We start from the raw sequence: 20,102 nt of genomic DNA, 5'->3' as shown, positions 1-20,102 counted from the left end.
TGATCTTATTAGCCCTGCCCAGGCCCCCCAAAAAAATTATTTTAAAAAGACCTAAAACTGAAAACGATTCGCTTGTTTGAAAATACAAAACTGAGACAAAACTCTTAGGAAGGGCTTCCTACCATTTAATATTTCATTCATCAGATGCCTATAGATCTTTACAACATATCAGGCAGTTTAAGGCATGTGATATTGATAAGCAATAGCACAAAAACCCACTTCCTTCATGAAGTGGGTGAACCAGATTAACAGTTATGCACCAGATTAATGAACCAGGTGAACAATTCTAAACTCCTCCAATATAGAAATTTGGCAACATATGCTAAATTTAGAAGTCATTTTATTCAACTACAAAATATAAGTCAATATGATCTTTTAATCTTTAAAGCTTAATTCATTCACTCAACAAATGTCTACTGAGCTAGTCTCCCAACCCCCACCCTTCCACAGACATCATTTCCATTGGTACCAGGACATAAAGATAAACATAGTAGCCATAGTGCCTGCCCCTCATGAAACTTTCAGTTTAATGGGAGGAAAAATAAACATGTATTTCAATTTTTCATGATGATTAATTTCTCAATCTACCACCTTTATTAATATTTATTTTTATTTATTTTCATTATATTTAATAATTGAAAATTAAAGTCTTACAAAGAAGCCACTCGTGGGTGATAAATAGTTTATTAGTTGAATATTCAAGTTTAGAACCAATCTTAATTTAGCTGTTAAATGTACAATATGCAGGATAAAAACAAAACACATAGTAGATATCCTGAGACTATTCCTTTTAGTTCCCTTTATAAGAATCAGCGGGGTGGGGCAAAAGAATCCAAAGTACTGATGAGACCATTTACATATCTAACAAGTGAGGTTCATAAAGCACCACAAAAACCTTTGTATTCTTGTCTCATCATTGCCTCTCCAGATCTTGCCTATGGGGCTTGTTCTGCTGTGTCCCCTTAAAATAATTCAAGGCCAGTGACTTGACTTTCAGAATGTTCCCAGATAAAAATATTTTCCTTCACTTTAGCACAAATAAAACAAGACAAAACAAAAACCTAGACTCGGATAGAATTAGGTTCAATGTAGAATTAAGTTCAATGCAGAGTAATAATCAAAATCCCAGTGTCCATCTAAGCTAAAGCTTCTCCCTTCCCCCAGCCTGAGAAAGCAGCAGGAGAGAGGCCAGCACCAGGACCTGGCAGGCTCTTCTCTCTGCTCAGCCAGCTCCTCATCCACATCCTTCCTCCCCTGTAATCATTAGATGGAGCTTTTGAGCCCTCAGAGTTGTAGGAGTCGGCGATAGAAGAGAGGAAGGAACAAGAAAAGTCCTGTTTGACCGCTACTGATCTGACATTACTTTCTCTTGTGTTAGGAGACATTCAAAGCTGACTTTTCTAATCCAAATTTAATCAGTTTTTTGAAGACCCTCGGGGTCTGGAGATCTCTGATTGCAGAATCTGACTTGCTTCTAATGAGGCTTTCATGACTAGACACTTAACTACTCTACCCAAGGCCCCTGGTTGTCTGCACTTCACCTTCTAGCTTCTCCTAGTACCCTATATGTGAATTAGAAAAAGGTGGTGACCCCTCCAGATTAGTGAATTATTAAAAGAAACTCTCCCACCACATTGATGGAGCTTAGCACATGAGCACTGTGCATGCAGCTCCTTCTCATTCTTCCACTGGGAGCCTTTGTGCAGTATACAACCTGCACAGTTACATTCTCACAGCCCTGTGTCCTCCTCAGACTGTCTGCTGGGAATCCAAATTTTCTCCACCAGACCCATCTGGTTAGGATCTAAGAAAACACATGTCCTGCTCTGTGCTCTCTCTGCCATCGTGTAGTGTAAAGAAAACCAATCCTTTACCTGTCATAGGCGGGAGTACAGTTACCCGCCAAGTTCAGTCTTCTTTGCTTTCAGCCCTCTGGGAGATGGATCAACATGAAGCCTCTTGTGTTTTTTATACACACACACACACACACACACACACATACACACATATGTATATATATACACACACACACACACACACACACACACACACACACATATTTGCTGAGAATTTAAAAGCAATCTACTGCATCACCCTAATTCCTGGGGAATATAGCAATGGATTCGCTGTAGCAGCAGCACCCCTCACTAGAGTTGTAGTGAAGGGAAAGCACACACACTCCTACCTGGACCTGCATATTTAGAACATAACAAAAAACCTCTCTAAACTCCAACATCCTTCCTCTCTCAGCTTCCTAAATTTTAACTCTTTTATTATCCATGCGGTTTAAAGATACTCCACTCAAAGCCCGAACAGGGCCTCTGGCAACTCTTGCTTTGGAATATGGAGTAGTTGGTACCTCTTGCTTGAATCTTCAATCAAAATTAAGATTAGAATATTTTTGTTTTCATATTGTATAACAATAATTAAAATCAGACTTCACAGATGATCCAATGGGGAATATATTTTGAAAGAATTTGAAAAATAAATGAGGAATATTGGGAATAAATAAATAAATAAATAAAAGTATGAGACAAAAACAACAACAAAAATAAATGAGGGATATTTATAAGCAAATTAAATATAAATTTTAATATTTTATGTATATTATATATTTACAGAAACACATATATTAGGCCTCCAGAATTGATCACTTCTATCCTGGAAAAAAGTTACATAGAGAGATTTAACAGTTACATGGCTGATGGAGCGAGGAAAGGCTGAGGCAAGAGATATCAGCCAGATGATTGGAGGATTCAGGTAGCCATATAATTAAATGCGCAAACCTGACACTTTTGAAAAATAAAGTGAGCACTGTAAATACACCCATACAATTAATGTAAACCCAAATTGTCCCAAACTGGATACTTAATCACCTCATTAAAATAACTGCACACTCTGACTGGTAGTAGAAACCAACAATGAAATTGATTTCTGGATTGAGACAATAGAGATTTGCTCCAATGGGAATGTTAGTGAGAGTGAACTCTGGATCAGAATAAGGACATAGAAGGCATTTTATTTGTAATCAATGACAGCAAATCATCTCTCAATGTTATTTCCAAATGAAGGATGGTATGTTTCATGGGCCACGTTAAAAAGCTATTATATCATAAGTCAGGATGTTAACTGTAAAGGGTCCTAAATAGAAATAGAAGATCATGATTAACCACTCAAATAAATATAAATAGATTAGCAAAAACTAATCAATCTAATATAAAATATGAACTAGAAAATGTGGTCTAGATGTCCAAATACACATGTGCTTGACTTGAAAAGGCTTAATGAAAATAAATATTCTATACCAGAGATACTTAAATAGGGGACTGGAATTATTAGGAAACAGAGCCCAGTTAGAATACTTGGGAAGACGGGGGGGCGGGGGGGGGAAGAATGTCATTTCCTAATTGGCATTCTATTTAGCTAGAGGTTGTTATTTAGTCCTACCCCGAGGCTTTTAAAGGGAACTTGAAAACTTGTGCACTCACACACACACACTCACCAACAAATAAACATTAAAGCTATGTATCCAGTCAATGATGAATTTAAATCAAATTAAAAAGGAAGAATAAAAGTATAAGACTAATCGCCTTCAATTAAATATTATATAGTCTCAACAATTGAAATACCATTTGTTAACTATAAACTAGAGACTAATAATCATAACTAACACTGTATGTTGCTTACATGGTACTCACTAATCCTAAAAATAACAAAGTGATAAGCAATTATTAGTCTCATTTTACAGATGATGAAACCAAGATATAGTGAGGTTAAGAAACTTGCCCAAAGTCACACAGCTAGAAGTGATGGTAATTAAGGATTCAAACTCATGTAATATGCTATCACCAGACTTAAAATCCCTTATGTTTATCATTTCTTCGTGCATGTGTGGTAGGGGAAAAAGAAAAGTGTCACATAAAGCCAGACCTGATAACAGTTGATAATTTGCTTCAATATTTTGGTCTCTACACATCACCAACTTTAGTGTAGTAAACAACTTAGGCGAGGCTATGGCAGTGCCATTCAGCCTATACATCAGTGCTTTCTTTCGCGTAAAGGTTACTTTTCTTTTTTAATGAGATAAAAACATCAGCTCTCTCCTTCCTCTCCCAATCGATTTTGATAGTTTTCAAAGGGGTGGGGGGATATCTTCTGGAAGATTCTGAATGAAACCAAAAGCTGCAAACATGGCTACATGCATATGGAAGCTGTTGCCATGTATAGATCTTTATCTTCTCCATTGTCATGTCATCGCTTCTTGATGTACAGTTGTCTATTGGAAAATTTTCTCTTATGAAAGTTTAATGTGTTTGTGGTAAGTAGTACCTGTTAGATAATAGCAATGAAATACAAAAGAAAAGTGATTTTGCTTTTATTTTGACACTGCTATTGCAATAGAAAGAATGGTGTTAGACAGGGAATTTCTAGAATTTTTAGAGTTTCACTACTTAGCAACATTTTAATTTTTAAAATATTCAAGTTTCCAGTTTTAGTGGTATTCACAATGGAATATATAAGTGCACATGTCTTTTAAATATTGGATTCTAAAGGAATCAGTGGTAAAAAATTATTTCTGTACTTTATATATTTTGGCTAAGTTACAAAGGAGATAGTTGTTAAACAATTTAACATTAAATATTAAAGAATAAATATAGCATTAAAGCATTAAGTTCATTTGTCTCTGGCTACATATAACTCAGTCTTTGGTTAACACAAAGTTAGTACATCAGGGTGGAAAAATTAATGACAGTGAAGTTCCAATTTTGAAATTAAACATGATGTGTTTCTAAATATAGAAAGATGCCTGGAATTTTACCTTTAGGATTTTATCTGTAGCTCAGAGCCTATTAAAGCTATTTTTGTGTGCCTTTTCCTCTTTGTGCCTACGTCACTGATTTAAGGTTTTATTTATTTAATTTTAAAAAGAAATAAGAGGTTCTGTGGAGAACATTTTGTCTGCTAACCACAAGTAGGACTAGAAAAGGACTAATGTGGGTGTGAGGTGGGGGTCACTTGCAAGGGGGCGGTGTGGTAGCATAGGAGGATAATAAGAAAGACAATTCAGCACTCCCTTCTAATCTTATTCCACCCAAGAAATTTGAGAGAATGCGAAAAAGCAGCAGCCCAGCATTCTTGAAGGGGCGTGGTTTCCCTCCTGGGGCTGTCCAATCGAATTCCTTCAGAGGGAGCTATCCCGAGAAGATTGATGAAGGTTGCTAGGAAACGGGAGCGTCTCCCTCCCTCCTGACCCAGAGATTGTTCTGCACAAGCCCTCTCTAGGGGCTTGCAATGTGCAGTTGAGCTGCGTGTGGGGCAGAGCTGCACACAAGCCTCCCAGGCTCGCTCACTCCCTCTCTGTTCTCGCTCTCCCTTTCTCCTCTAGCATGCGGTTAGCCGGGTGCACCGGACCACGGGACAATTCTTCCAGGGCTGACTGTTAGTCCCTGCTCTCCCGCAGGCCAAAAGCTCTAGCAGAGCTTCAAAGTTAGAGCCACTGATCTCCCTGCCGCCCCAGCCCCTTCGCCCCACCTCTCCGAAATTCCCAACCTTTGTATGCAATGTCTAAGGATTTCAGAGTGAGACGAAGCAGCCGGCAAAACGGCTCTCACTTGCCTCTTGTCTAGGTACCCTGGCTCACTGAAGACTCTGCAGATACACCCCTATGAAAGGAGGGAGGAAGGAAGAGGGGGAAAGAGAAAAGGAGAACGAGAGAGGGAGGAAAGAAGAAAAAGAGAATGAGAAAGAGAGAATGCCAGAAGGTCCATGCCTCTGCTGAGAGTCCCAATTAGATGCTATGGTCTCAGCCTGGGCAAGGTGAAGGAAAGTTGCTTGCGTGCCTGGGAAGTGGGTTTGCCTGTAAAGAGGAGAAGGATTCAGCTGGGAACTGCTCCCCTCCCCTCCGTGAAAGACCACTGGGTCCCCCCCTTTTTTCCCAACCTCCTTCTTCTCTTCTCCTTCCACCCTCCCTTTTCCTTTTCCCCACTCCCCACTGACTCGGAGGCTTGGATGCTCTGCCACCGGGCAGTGGTCCAGCGAGCAGCCAGGAGGGGGCGGGGGCAGGGGCAGGGGGCACTGTGACAGGAAGCGGCGCGCACAAGTTGGCCATTTCAGGGGCAAAATAAGTTCTCCCTTGGATTTGGAAAGGACAAAGCCAGCAAGCTATCTCTTTTGTGTCGGATGAGGAGGACCAACCATGAGCCAGAGCACGGGTGCAGGCTCAGCCGCCGCTGCTGCCACCACGGTCAGCTCCAGTCCCTGCCAGGAGTTGTCGGTGCGAGGTAAGGGGCCCAGAGGAGGATGTGTCCCTCTGGAGGGCGCCCAGCGGAGGTGCTGAGGCTCGGGCGCCGCGTGGGTAAGGCGCAGCCGGGAAAGTTGAGGCAGAGCATCGACCAGTCCCTACAGTTCTGCTGCCAGGGGTGGGGAGGGTGGGAGGCAGAGGCGTTATGGGTGTGAGTGAGAGTTTGTGTGTGTGCGCACACTTCCATGTCTCTGGGAGGGTGGCAGATTTCAGGGCACAGAACTGCAGCCAGGGTGAGAGAGGTGGAGGGACAACCAGCGCTCGCAGACCCCTAGAGAGACCAGTCTCATCAGCCAACCACCTCCAGCCCTGCCCTGGGCACAGGATACGTTTCTATTCCGGGGCTCCTTAGGCTTTGTGCACAGGAAACCGTGCGATGACTGGCTGCCACATTGGCTGTTTCATGTGGGTGTGGAGGTTGCCAGACGAGGTGGGCAGCGGTCGGCGGGACCTGGTCCGCGTTGCAGCCAGGATAAGCTCTGTAGCCAGAGGCTGCCAGAGGTTCGCTCTGCTGCAAATACACTTGGAAGGGATCTCTAACTCGATGCCCTTTTCTCCCTTTGGGTTGAAGAAAGGATCAAAAAGCCAGACTGGAAGCATATCTCTTCATCTATCCTGTTCTGTTTCCTTATCTGACAGATAACTCAGAGAGGGCGGGAGATTTGCAATCCAGAAATACACTAGGTAATATATCCAATGAGCTTGTTTCTTACAAATTTATTTTAGATTTCTTTCTAGTTATTTCCCTTGGTTAACTAACATGGTAGATTCCTCAAGGTATAACACTTTTAGGTAGATATCTTAAGAGAACATGTCCGTGCCTTTTAAGTATTTTAAAATATTGTATATTTTGATAGCAAATAACTAAACTTTACACTTCTAGTGATCTGTGGTCAAATGCTCAGCTAATTGCTAATAAAATATTTGAATAGTAGTATGTTTGACATATAGAGAGAGATGATTATATATCTGTGTATTCAAAGTTGAGGTTAATATGAATGGAAGTTAGTGTAAGTTAAAGACCTCAGCAATAGCTCGTTAGTTTGAGTTTTTCTGCTTCAATTTATTTGTGCTACCCGGTCTTAGAACTGTTCGATAGAGCTATATTGTGTTGCTTTGAAGAAAAATAGCATTTATTTGTAGAGAAATGTTATTTATTTACCAAAATATAAGTTGGTTTATCTGATCACATAGCTTAAAGCTGCTACCTGAATTCTAATTGTTTGTGTAAATATGTTTAATATAGGCATGCCAAAAAAATTTTTAGATTGCCATTACACTAAACTTCTGTGGATTACATAGTTTGTACTAGAGATGCTTAGGACACTCTATTAGTTAATGATTCTATAGTCCTATGCTCTTCTTCCCCCACCCCCTTAAAAATGCCCAATAGATTTTGAATAGATTTTGGAAGCTACTGTACACCAGACCTTAATAAAGTGATATTTTCTCTTTCATAATGGCAGTGTCTTGTATTTACAAAGGTTTCTCACAACTATAGTTTTTAGCTGTCCATGCTTTCAGGTTCTGATCATCCAGCAGGAGTGTAGGATATTTTGAATAGATATGCCCTAAGGCTGTCTTGATTTATATTTAGAACAGCACAGGTGCTCAGATGAAAACTGAGGGGAAGTATTAAAACTTATTTTTCACAAATAAGTGAATGAAAATTCCAAAGTATCTACAGTCATTGAGATAAAAGGAAAGATAAATGGTAAGAATGAATACCTTTTAATATTGACAAGTCCCCCACTCCTCCCTTCCCCCACCAAAAAATCTAGGTGTAAAATCTCTTGTATGAGGTAGATCCTTGCCAATGAATTGTGAAACCTATATAACAGAAAATTATGCCAACACAAGGACTAGGTTAAATTTAGGAGACTGCAGGGTAAAGAAGCCTTTCTATTTAAATTGAATAGTATTTTTCACATTTCAGGAATACATGATCAGTAAGTTGAGAAAATGTATGAAAAACTACACCAACAGAAAATATTATAAATAATGAAAATATATTCTATTTTCTTTTCATTCGTGTATGATATTCTTTTTAAAAAGTTGTGGTGTACACATGAAAAGAAATGAATGTAAATCAGATGATTTACTTCACAATTACTAAACATCAAAATGAACCCATCTCTAAATTTATGTCACCGTAATTAAAATTGGTAGGCTGAACAAATGCAAAGTAGGATAAAATCGACTTTGAATTAAATTTAATATTTTTATTGAATGAAAGAACTAGGATAAATGTCGAAAGGTTACTTGCCTCACTTCTATACTTCATGACAGGTGAACAACCAGAACCACACAAGATTGAGGATGGTCTTATTTTGAAAGATTCTCAGCAATAACATTTTTACAACTTCCCTGGATTCCTTTCCCTTTTCCTTTTTTCATGTCAAACTTTTTTTTTTTTTAATTAAACCACTTTCTTTTTCTTGTCCATTCCTCTAATTGATATCAGTAACAAAATTTTGCAAGATATTTTTCCAGGGTTCTAGCTGCCTCCTATCTTGGAGATGAAATGTTTCATTTTATTGTCTTGCACTCGACATCATCCCAAGATACCATTAAACAAAAGAAATGAAAATTAATACCTAATCTCCATTGAAAGCCAAGCAGATGGAATGCATTTATGTATGTTGGAATGTGGCCAGAGTGCCAGGGCGAGAATTGTTTTCCTTAGGGGTTACTCCTAAAAAGGAATAATGTTTACTCATAGTTGTCTCACTTTGCTATTTTACACTGAGTTTGTTGTGCATTTTTGTCTCTTCTGAGATGCTGCTAAATGCATCCAATTCTGCATTAGATGAATTTGTTGAAATCACTCCCTAGAAGTAGCATAAAATGATAGAAGATTATCCACCAAGACTGAACACATAAAATGAGTACAATCATAGTAATCACAGAGACAGTAGAAGCTATTAGGTCATCCCCCTCCCTTTACTTCTAATATAGGCTTGGTCCCCATAGCGTAATGTATTTTGGAGTACTTCAGTCCAGTCTCATTTTAAATGGCTCAAGTAATGACTTCTTCCAACGCCTCTGAGAGTCTATTTCACAGTCTAATAGTTCTCCCTATTAAGAACTTTGTTGTAATATTCAGCCTAATTTTCCCCTGGTTCTATTTTGTCTTGTTACTTACTCCCTATTATAACCCCTCTGGACCAGTCCATTCACTTGCCTCATTCAGAGTCTTAATCTAACATTTATATAAAACTTGTAAAATACAAAAGCTTTATACAGTTACAATATCTAGACATCTTTTCTAAATATTTAAGACATATCTTTCAGGCTATCTATATAATGTATATGATTATATATTCATAATAACCTATTTTACTAATGTAGGTGTGAGGAAATTTTCCATCTTTGACATTAATGACCTATGTGAATATTGAGATGATCCCTTCTAAGTAACATTCTATGTGGATGCACACTTATGAGACATTTTCATTGCAAATTTGATGTCAACAGAATCCTGTCACACCCACACTACAAAGGAATTCTGTGACTTGCTGGTCTGATGCTCCACTGAGCCCCAGAAGCTGTTTTCATGTAAATTGCATTATTGAAATGAAAGTAATTTCCATAATTAATAGAATGTGCTAAGAATATAATAGTGTATATAGTTTAGAGGTATATGTTAATTCAATATAGTAATTCTGTTAGAAAACAATAGCCCCTCCATACTGAAACAATCTGAAAAGCCAGTAGAATTAAGTTTGAGTTCATCGCTATGCCATATCATGAAAAGTAAGCTCATATCATGCATATATCAGTATGGTATATACTTATATATGTATGACGGTACCATAAGTGAAAGTTGCTTTAAAAATAGAAAAGCCTATTATAACCACAAGAGAGAAACAGGTTTTCACTTTGTTCATTTAAAATCTGGTTCTAAGACATCCAAGTGTAGGCTTAAGCAAATATCTTGGTAGACTCACCATCCCACTCAATTGTTTCTACAAGTCCCAGCCACTGAAATACAAGTTCTACTAGTCAGTAGAGGAGCAAATGACATAAATCAGGAAATAAGTTCCTAGGTTACACTTGGCAAGTCTAGAAAATATAGGACTCAACATAAGATTAATCAGCAGCTAAAAATACAATTTAATGTTGTCTTCTTTACTGCTTAGTGAGCATTAGATTGTACATAGAAACATTTGTGTGGATTAAATTAAGGAAGCAGTAAAAAGAAGTGGCATTCCAAACTGAATATATCTTCAAGGGATAAAATTATAGTGCATAGAATAAATAACTTTTAAAACTAGTATTCTCTCTCTTGAAGGCCCAAAGTGTTTTTATAGTGACATTCATCACATAGTGGTGAGTATCTTCAAAATTATTTCCCTTAGAAACAAAGGAGAAATCAATTTTCTTGGTGTCGGAAAAGTAGGTCATTAATATACTTGTGACTTCTCCCTGGGACTGAGACATTCGAAGAAGTCTGTGTCTACACAGACTATAACATTTCCTCATGAAATGAGCAATCTTTTTATGGAACTGAAAATTGTGCACTGTACTTTAAGAACAAGACAGAAAAAATAAACTTGGAAAACACATATAACCTATACAAATGTAGACTAAAATATCATGTTTGAAAATAAAACCATATATAGAGAGGGTATCTCCATAGAAAGCCCAAAGTAGCTCTTATTTTTAATTCCTTGTTGGAATTTACTTCATTATCATTGCCTATGAAGCACTATACAAACCCACAACCACATGATATTTGAGTAAATTTATTTGGAAAATATAGGTGTATACCAAACAGAAATTTTCAAAACCATGCTACTAGACACATAGTTTGAAAAGCATTACAACTATATGCGCAGCATATTAAGAATTTAACAATTTGAGGGGACTCCCCTTAAAAAAGAGGTTAAAGATTACCTTCAGAAAGAAAAGATAGCTAATAGGGAAGCAATCAGTCAATAAATATTTATTAAGCACCTACTATAACCAGAACAAAATTTAGGACATGCAGTGGGGACACAAAAAAATGTTAAAACATATACAAAAAGCAACAAACGAGTAGGACAAACAAACAGAGATTTATGGACATGGACAATAGACTAGAGGTTACCAGAGTATGAAGGGGAGCAGGGAAGGGGGAGGTAAATGTAGTAAAGGGGTCAAATGTGTGGTGACAGAAGGAAGTCTAACTACGGGCAATGAACACACAATGCTATATGTATGTATATATACATATATATATATATATGTGTGTGTGTGTGTGTGTGTGTATACCTGAAACTTACTGGATTTCGTTAATCAATGTCAACCATAATATAAATAAATAAATAGATAGATAGATAGATAGATAGATAGATAGATAGATAGATAGATAGATAGATAGATAAATCATGTACAAAATTTTACATATGTGAAAGTTAAAGGTATTCCAAATATCAAACTTGAAATTCTAGAGAAGAGGTTTCCAGAATTATCCAGCAAACAAAAAAAATCTGTTCCTTAATTTAACAGATGTATTTAGATTTTAAAATGTCAAATGCTGATATTCTGATACTCTATGGAGACGTTGTAGTAGATTCTGTGAGGTGACAAAGCTAATGATAAGTCATAATATTAGATGACATTATTGACCGATTGCCATGTGCTGAGAACTCTGCTAAAATGTCGCACAGATTATCTGATTTAATACTCACAAGAACCCTATGAGGTAGGTATTCTGATCCTGATTTTAAAGAAAAATGGAGGCCCAGAGAGATTAAGTAATTTTCTCCAGTTCAAGTCATTAACAAGGCAAGAACTGGAATTCAAAATCTACTTTCTTATCCCAGATCTTTTTCTGTTTACAATGAAATTATATTACCTCCCCAATTTTTGTTTTATGCTGGGCTTCATTTTATTCAACAGATATTTTCTGAGCTTCAAGTAGAGGAACATACTTTGGTAAAGGAGACCAATACCTAATAAAATGGAACCCAGAATAGAAGTCTACAGGCTCAACCTTTCTCCCATCTCTTTTTCCTTCCCCAGCCAATCACAGTCTCATCTGAGGGATAAAGATATTTATAATTAACTAAGGAGGAAAATTAAGAATCAAAGAGTCTATGAAGATATGGATTTATTAACAAGCTGAGAAATAAACACCAGGTGTGAAAATGGGAGAGAACTATATATTTTCTGGAGTCTGATTTTGATAAACATCACAATCTGCAAAACTAAATACAGTAACAAGAAAATAGTCTCACAAAAACATGGAGGTGAATAGCATTTCTACTTGTTAAGGCTAAAATGCTGATGCTTCTCTCCTCTTACAACCTAACTACTTCCCACCAGGAAAACAAGCTGGTAAAGTGTTTTTGTAGACTAGTATAATTTTGAAAGTTCTTTACCTAACTGAAGTAGTCATTCATTTTTATGTAAAAAACTTGGTGTTTTACACATTTGGGCATTTATTCATAATATACACAGCAGCTTGAAAAAAAACCAGCTCGAGGGTTTCACATTTTAACACACCAGAACAAGAGAAGCAATGTGACCAGCTGATGATTCCACAGACTCAGTAGAGCTGCTCTGGGAAAACCCACATTTCATGATTCTCTGACCTGGGTGCTTTCCCACAGGCAGGAAGCCTTGGTTGCATGAATTTATATTTCATTTCATACAACCAAAGAACTGAAATATGAGGCTTTACTTAAACGTCTTTCTCTGATTTGTGATTCGTGCTAGAGTATATTATGGACAGAAAAAAAAAAATGAACGGATATCACAGATCTGTCCCTCCATCTGGTGAAGACTGTTTCTTTTGATTGTTAATAATATATAGCAGATAGATTACTAGTAATATTTTGTATTTTTCTTAACAGTTTCAATTCACCATGTGTTGATGAATACAACATAATGGAAACTGCTTTTATAAAATTTGTCAAAATACATGCCAATTTGAGAACTAGTACTACAAGGTCAGAACAGTTGGAATCTGTATCTGCCTCTAGAAGAAAATGAGATCTGGGGAATATAATTAACAGTTTCTATTTTAAAGAATTTTATTTTTCCTTAAAAAAATAAAAATAAAAAGACCCTCTACTTGCAGATGAATTAATCCTAGTGATTTCTGTCGAGTCCAGATATTTTGTTGACCACACTTCAGAATTAATAAGGAACGAAGACATGTGACTTAGATTCCTAACCCATCTCCCTTACAGACTTTGCTCAAGGCCTGTCCCTTGGGAACAATGTTTTGAAGATGGCTAAGAGCCCCACTTCCCCCACAAAACATCTCTTCCAGTACCTTCTTTGGTTCCTTAAAGTTTCTGAATTTTAAACTATTTCATCCAGGAAGTATGAAAGATCATATATTTCTAGGTCCATGTAGTGCACTAACCCTTCAACGCATTGATTTATAAGTTCTTTTTTTTTTTTTTTCCAGAAAAGCTAATTTCATTCAGTTTGGTGGGAAGTGAACATAATGAACAATTATAACTTTTGTCTACTTCATAATTTTGTCTGTGCAAAGCCCTTCCTCAACTATGATTCCTTGAACATACATGATGCAGTAACTTGAGAGGAAAAGAGATCTTTCCCGTAGTTATTGAATAAATGAAGCCCTGAAGAAAAAAGGTTGAAACCTTATAGTGTGCTCACCCTTTCCACATTTTTTCCTTGTAAAATTCTAAATTTGTACTTGTTGCTATGTGATGTAGGTAGGGATTCCAGTAATTTTAGGTATGCTCCTCAGATGGAAAAGGTTGGAACATATGAAGTAGAGAAGAATGAGAAAATTAAAGGACAAACTCAGAGCAGCAACATTTCCTTCCCACCTTCCCCCAATTGCACCAATAATAATCATCTGCTTACCTCTGCTGTAAATACTGTTTATCAAATCATTGCCCAGAAGAAGCTGAATCAGAATCACTTTGAAGTTTACTGAAACAGATGTATCCAGACTAATTTTCTTTAGGTTGGGATTCAGGAATACATGTATTAAATAAGCTCCCAGATTATTCTTATGCACACTCGCATTGGAGAAACACTACTGTCTTAGTCTACTGGGGCTGCTATAACAAAATACCATAGACTAGGAGATTTTTTAAAAAAAAAAACATTTATTTCTAGCATTTCTGGAGGCTGGGAAGTGCAAGATCAAGGTGCAGGCAGATTCAGTTTCTGGAGAGAGCCTGCTTCCTGAAGGACCACCTTCTTGCTGTATCTGTACAGGGTAAAAAAAGAGAGAGTGCTCTGGTCTTTCTTTCTCTTCTTACAAAGATATTAATCCCATTATGGGGGCCCCTACCCTCATGACTTCATCTAAACTTAATTACATCCCGACCAAAGATTCTACCTCAAACTACTATTACATTGGAGGTAGGGCTTCAACATATGAATTGGGGGAATATACAACCATTGAGTACACAACAATTAGACATAGAATAATAGTCATACAGCGAACGCCTAGTGAGTTACTGTACAAAATTATTCCCCACATCAAGTTTACTCTAATTAGATTAATCAGATGTCTAAAATAAATTCTGCAAGCCTGAGTATTAATTAATTAATTAAGCTCAACTAATAAAGCCCAGTCTCCATGTATTGTGTGAATAGATTTATTTTCTAGAAATGTTAAATTGTTTTATGACAAAGGAATTTTTCTTCTATTACCTATAGTAAATTCCACTAAGATACAAAAAGATATATATTTTTGATATTCTTATTAGAAAAGTTTCTCATTTTTTATCTTTTATTTTATATTTCATAATTGCAACATTGAGATGTTAGAAAAGAAAGTTACTGACGTTTGAAGAGTATCATCAATGATAACATTATTTCTATTTCTAAAAACAGAAGCGCTTCTAGATTTAGATAACCATACACTTAAAACTCAAGTTGTCTTTATAACTATATCCTTGTGAGCCAGGGGGATGTAGGAAAACATTGTTTTGTCAGTTTTCCCCTTTGCCCTCCAGATTTGCAGAACAGGAGAAAAAAATCAAGGAAAAAAAAAAAAAAGAACTTCGCTTGGCAACTTCTTATACATTCTCCACTCAGCTTCTACTGCGTTCGAGTGAATGGTTGCTTAGTTGAAGCTGGCAATCCCCACAAATGCTGCCAAAGATAGTTTCCTAAGCAGCATCCAGAACCACTTGGGGAAAATGCTAATTAAGAAATGAGGGACAGGCAGCAGCGGGTGTGGGGAGGGAGTAGGGGAGACTTAGGTTGGGCCACCAGCTTTACTTCCTAGGGGGTCTATGCAACCTCTTTGTGTTTAGTTGCATTCCGTAGTTAATTAATGACTTCATGTAAAGAAGAGCAATAGAAAATTGACCATGTTCTCCCTCACACACATACACTCCCAAACATTAAAAAAAACAACCCCCTACCCCCCAAAAAAGTTTAATTTTTAAAACTCAGGCTGTCTCAGGCCCCAAAATGTTAAATTTTTAAAAGCTACAATTATGTTCCTAGCAGAGCCTTGCTTCCTTATCCTCTACGATGGTCACAGTGCTTATACCTGACAAAGGCACTTCCATTGAACTCTCCCATTGACACAACAACTACCCAGCTAAAGCTAAAATCCCATAAACACTTCCAAACCAGATTCTTACTTCTTATTTCCAGAACCTAGGAGGGGCACCATCATCTCCCCAGAAAATAGTTCAAAATCTTGGAATTGCTCAAGACATTTCCCTTCTGTTTGACCCTCTGTTGATTCCTCCTTCCTCTCACGCAGTGTGCTTTTTCTCTCCTACCGCTGCTAAAACCTTAGCCCTTGTTATTATCACTTACTCTCAACCATCTGTAACAGTTTATCTCCTCCAGTCTTTCTTTTTTTAATATTTATTTGTTTACCCAATATTTGGTGAGTGCCTACTGTGTGTCCAGTTCTAGAGATATTATAGCAGTGAACAAAAACAAAAATTTAGGATTTTTGCTCTCATTCAGGTTACACTAAGTAGTGAGAGTCAGACAATAAATAAGATAACTAAGGTACTATGGTTAAAAAATAATAATGTGATATTAAAAAAAGGGGGGGGCAATTAGGAAAAGCAACATTGCTACCAGATGAATCTTGATGAATAATTGACTATTCCATTCCAATCCCTGCTTTAAAAGGCATTAAGTATAAGGTCATTACATAAAAAGAATTTTGAACTTGCTAGCTTGGCCATCAAGATCTTTTTCAAACAGGCTTCCAATGTATCTTTCTAACCTTTCTTCCTCATTATGAGCCTCTCCTTTAACCAGATTTTCTATTTGCACACAAAATAGACCTTTGAGCATCTTTATAATCACAAGTTCCTTTAGAATGCGCATTCCTCCTCCTTTCTGCAAATCTATATTTTAAGGCCAATTTCAAATCTCACCTCGTCTAAGTCCATACTAATGATGTTTTTATTTGTCCTACATAGAAATTTTTATCAAAAATACGCATGTCATTCTCAAGATATGTAAGCTTAAATAGGTAGGTAGAACAATAATTTGTGGAATAAAATCAGAAGACAAATTTATTTTCATTTCTCATTGTACTTTTAAAATGTAGTCAGTAAAATATATTATATTCTGATATAATAAAACAATAAACCTTAATTGCTAACAGCCTCCATTCAAAACTCAGTATGCCTAGATCAAGGTAATAATTAAAACTTTGAACTTTAAAGTTGAATCATCTCTCTTTATCCAGCAGGAGCCTATTTCAGGTCAGAAGTTGAAGAAAAAAAAATGGCGGTGCTCCTGAGTTCCCTCTTATTAAATCAAGTTCTGACTCTTTCAAAGTTAAAGATGGAGGGTGGGCTTAGGCAGGAGAGTTAAGAGAAACAAGTTCTTACCTCACAAGCTTCACACTCTCTGGGCTCCCAGACTTTTAAGGCTGAATCTCTTTTTGATGGAGTATGTGTGTGTGTTGAGACTTTTTTCTCCATTGCTGGAGTCTCTCACCTCAGTTTTCTTGACATGAAATTTCCTTTCTCTTACTACACCTCCTCAGTATCTGCTCTTTCAGCTGTTCACTCCACACAGACTCTCGCTTCTGGAATTCCCGTTTTCCCTCCAGTCTTTTTTTCTTGTGCTGGGACTCTCTCTCATGGCCTTTGGTCCACAAAATACACTAACACCTTGTTGCAGGAACAACCCCAAGCATTGGACCAGTACCAGTACAGCAACATTTCTCTACTGCTCCATGGCCAAAGCACCTAAGCATCTGGCCCCTTCCCCTATCCTCTGTTGTCCCCAGCCTGGCATCAGACCTAACCCATTTTTGTGATGCTATGTGTTTTGGTGCATATAAGCATTTCTTGATACTCTCTCCCTTGTGAACATACTTTGACATAATGAATATATGCATTCTTTTGCCTAGATGTCTGTGGTTTCAGACTTAGCTGCGAATTTAGCAAAGCATCACTATACCAATAGATGCTTTATATAATGTATGACTGTGGTAATACAATCTAAGTTAAAAATATTACAACTTATCTTATAACCCAGAAAAATGTTTCTTTTTTTTTTTTAATGGGGCTGCCTATATAAAGATTTATAGAAATCAATGCCTATGAAATAATTTAAGATGTGGCTAGAACAGCCATCTGTCTCTTGACCTAGAATTAATTCCAAAAGGACAAAGATCTTGTCCGTCTTTTTAGCAGTCTATAATAATGAATGGAACATATGATAATATTTGACATGTATCTAATTAATGAAGGAATCTTATTTTAAATTTTATATTTACTCAAAATGTATATCTTCCATGCTGAAATGTTAACATTAATTTTTCCCTTTCATACGCTACACTTTAAAAATCAGAATTATTTTTATGATCTTAATTTTAATCCATAAATTATATTATTTCCTAAAATGATTTTGGATCTCAAACAAAATAACTCCATATGCCATGTTTAAATTTGGCATAAGAAAGAACATCAATTCAATTAAATAAGTCTTTATTGAATGTCCGCTATTTTCAAGGCACTGGGCAAAGTACCGAGGAGGATACTACAGTAACAGGAAAATTCAAAAGCTCACCTATGAGACCTCTGAGTGAATAATACTTCCACTTGACGTAACTGTAGAAAGTATCATATAAAAACATTGCCTCTGTCCTGGAACTTGAAAAATGATTAAGATTTCAGAAAGTGGAGAAAGCTATTCAAGATATAGGCAAAGGCAGAGAAATAGTATATGGGATGTATTTGGGGAGCAGTGTGTGGACTGCTTTAAGAGTAGGGTGTATGGGGGTCAGGGAGCAGATAAAAGTTCTGCTCCCTGAGAGCAGATAGAAGAACAACGTCTAACATTTCTCCTGTAGGCAGAGGGGAACATCTGAAAGCATTTAAACAGGAATCTTAAAGCACAATGTGAAGAGAAATATGAGGAAATAAAGCCTTGGGAGTCAGGGAGATGAGCTGGCTTGTTATGGCAATAGTTCAGGTGAGAGGTAATGATGGCCTAAGTAGGGCAATGGCAATGGGAATAGAAAACATGAAATGAATCTAACAAACACAAAGATGGATAGTGCCTGGTAGGTAAGAATTAGCTGTTGGGTGAAAAACACCAGCCAAAACAATTAAGCTAATCATTTTCCATCTTCTACAATAGAAAAAGTCATGCTATATCAAAGCCCTGGTTTAATAAAGGGAAAAGGGGATTTTTAAAAAGGCTATTTTTTTAGGAACCTGGGTCAAAAGAAAACACAATAAGCCAAGTACTACCTATTTGAAAACAAGACTTGGAAATGAAATCAATAGCCTTTATCCACAGGCTGTTGGTTCAGCCACTATGAACACTCATCATGCTTCTGTCAGAGCCACCCTCTGGCCTCCTTGACTCTTGTTTTACCCTTCTAAATCCATTCACCAGGCTGTAGCCAGAATCATGTTAAAACAAATCTGAGTATGTTAGTCTCTACTTAAAACTCTCCAAAGATTTTCCATTGCTCTTGAGATAATCAAAATATGCTTTCCCAAGCCCACTATGATTCTGCTGACTGATGTAAGAAATGTTCAAACCTGTAGAGAATTTTTATGAGTTTATTTGAGCCAAACTAACAACAATTGTTGGGAAGCAAAATCTCAACAGATTGAGAAAAATAGTCTCAAGAATGGCAATTTTGCAGCTTATTTTATACATTAAAATCAAAAGAGGAGACATAAAGAGGGTTACATAAAATCCACTGATGGTAGATTAAGAGGGCAGGAGAAAGCAAAGCGGGGAAATGTCTGGGATTGGATAAAAAGTAGAATGGAGAGACACGTACTTGTTTTACATTGGTGGGTACAGGAGATTTAATAGTTAACATTTACAGTGCTTAGCATTGAACAAGATAACCATGAGAGGCACTGTGATCTCCTGCTCTGGTGTGATGGCTGTGCCCTAAGGGGTCTGGAAGAAGACATTTCAAAGGTGTGAGATCTTAGATGCAAAATGACAATAGGCTCACTTAAAGTAAAGATTGCCCAGGAAGCTATAGGCCTAGGAAGTGACCGCCTACCACGACCTGCTTAGAGTTAGGAATTTTTATGTTTAGACCATCCTATGTGGTTACTTTCAGTATTTGAGCTTGTAGGGCCTGCAAGGTGGGCCTTTCCTAGCTTGTCAGGTATAGTATGTGGCTCCTTTTTTGTCCACAGTCTGGCTGTGGCTCTAGCTTTATGTCTCATCACTTTCAACTCACACTTCTTCCAGTCAAACTGATCAGCTTGTATGCCTCGCTCTCTCTCCCCTCAGGACTTATTATAGGCTGGGCAAACTCCCAGAGCACTGGCCCACTCATTTAGAATTTTCAGGGCTCAATTAGAAGTCTATACCAGTTTTGACCTCTTATCGTAGGTTATTCTTG

General features: G+C 37.3%; 1 protein-coding gene across 1 annotated transcript in view; it reads left to right on the top strand.

The window, feature by feature from the left end:
- Nucleotides 1-5,289: 5,289 nt before the first annotated feature.
- Nucleotides 5,290-20,102, top strand: part of GRM3 (glutamate metabotropic receptor 3) — a 208,387-nt gene continuing 193,574 nt past the window's right edge. Inside the window, exon 1 of the mRNA XM_039878230.1 lies at nt 5,290-6,281. The gene's annotated coding sequence lies outside the window, so the exon portion shown is untranslated. The remainder of the gene's footprint in view (nt 6,282-20,102) is intronic.

This window comes from Pteropus medius, unplaced genomic scaffold (assembly GCF_902729225.1).
Source record: "Pteropus medius unplaced genomic scaffold, Ma_sr-lr_union100, whole genome shotgun sequence".
Lineage (NCBI taxonomy): Eukaryota > Metazoa > Chordata > Mammalia > Chiroptera > Pteropodidae > Pteropus > Pteropus medius.
This window is presented reverse-complemented; position numbering and strand designations above follow the sequence as displayed.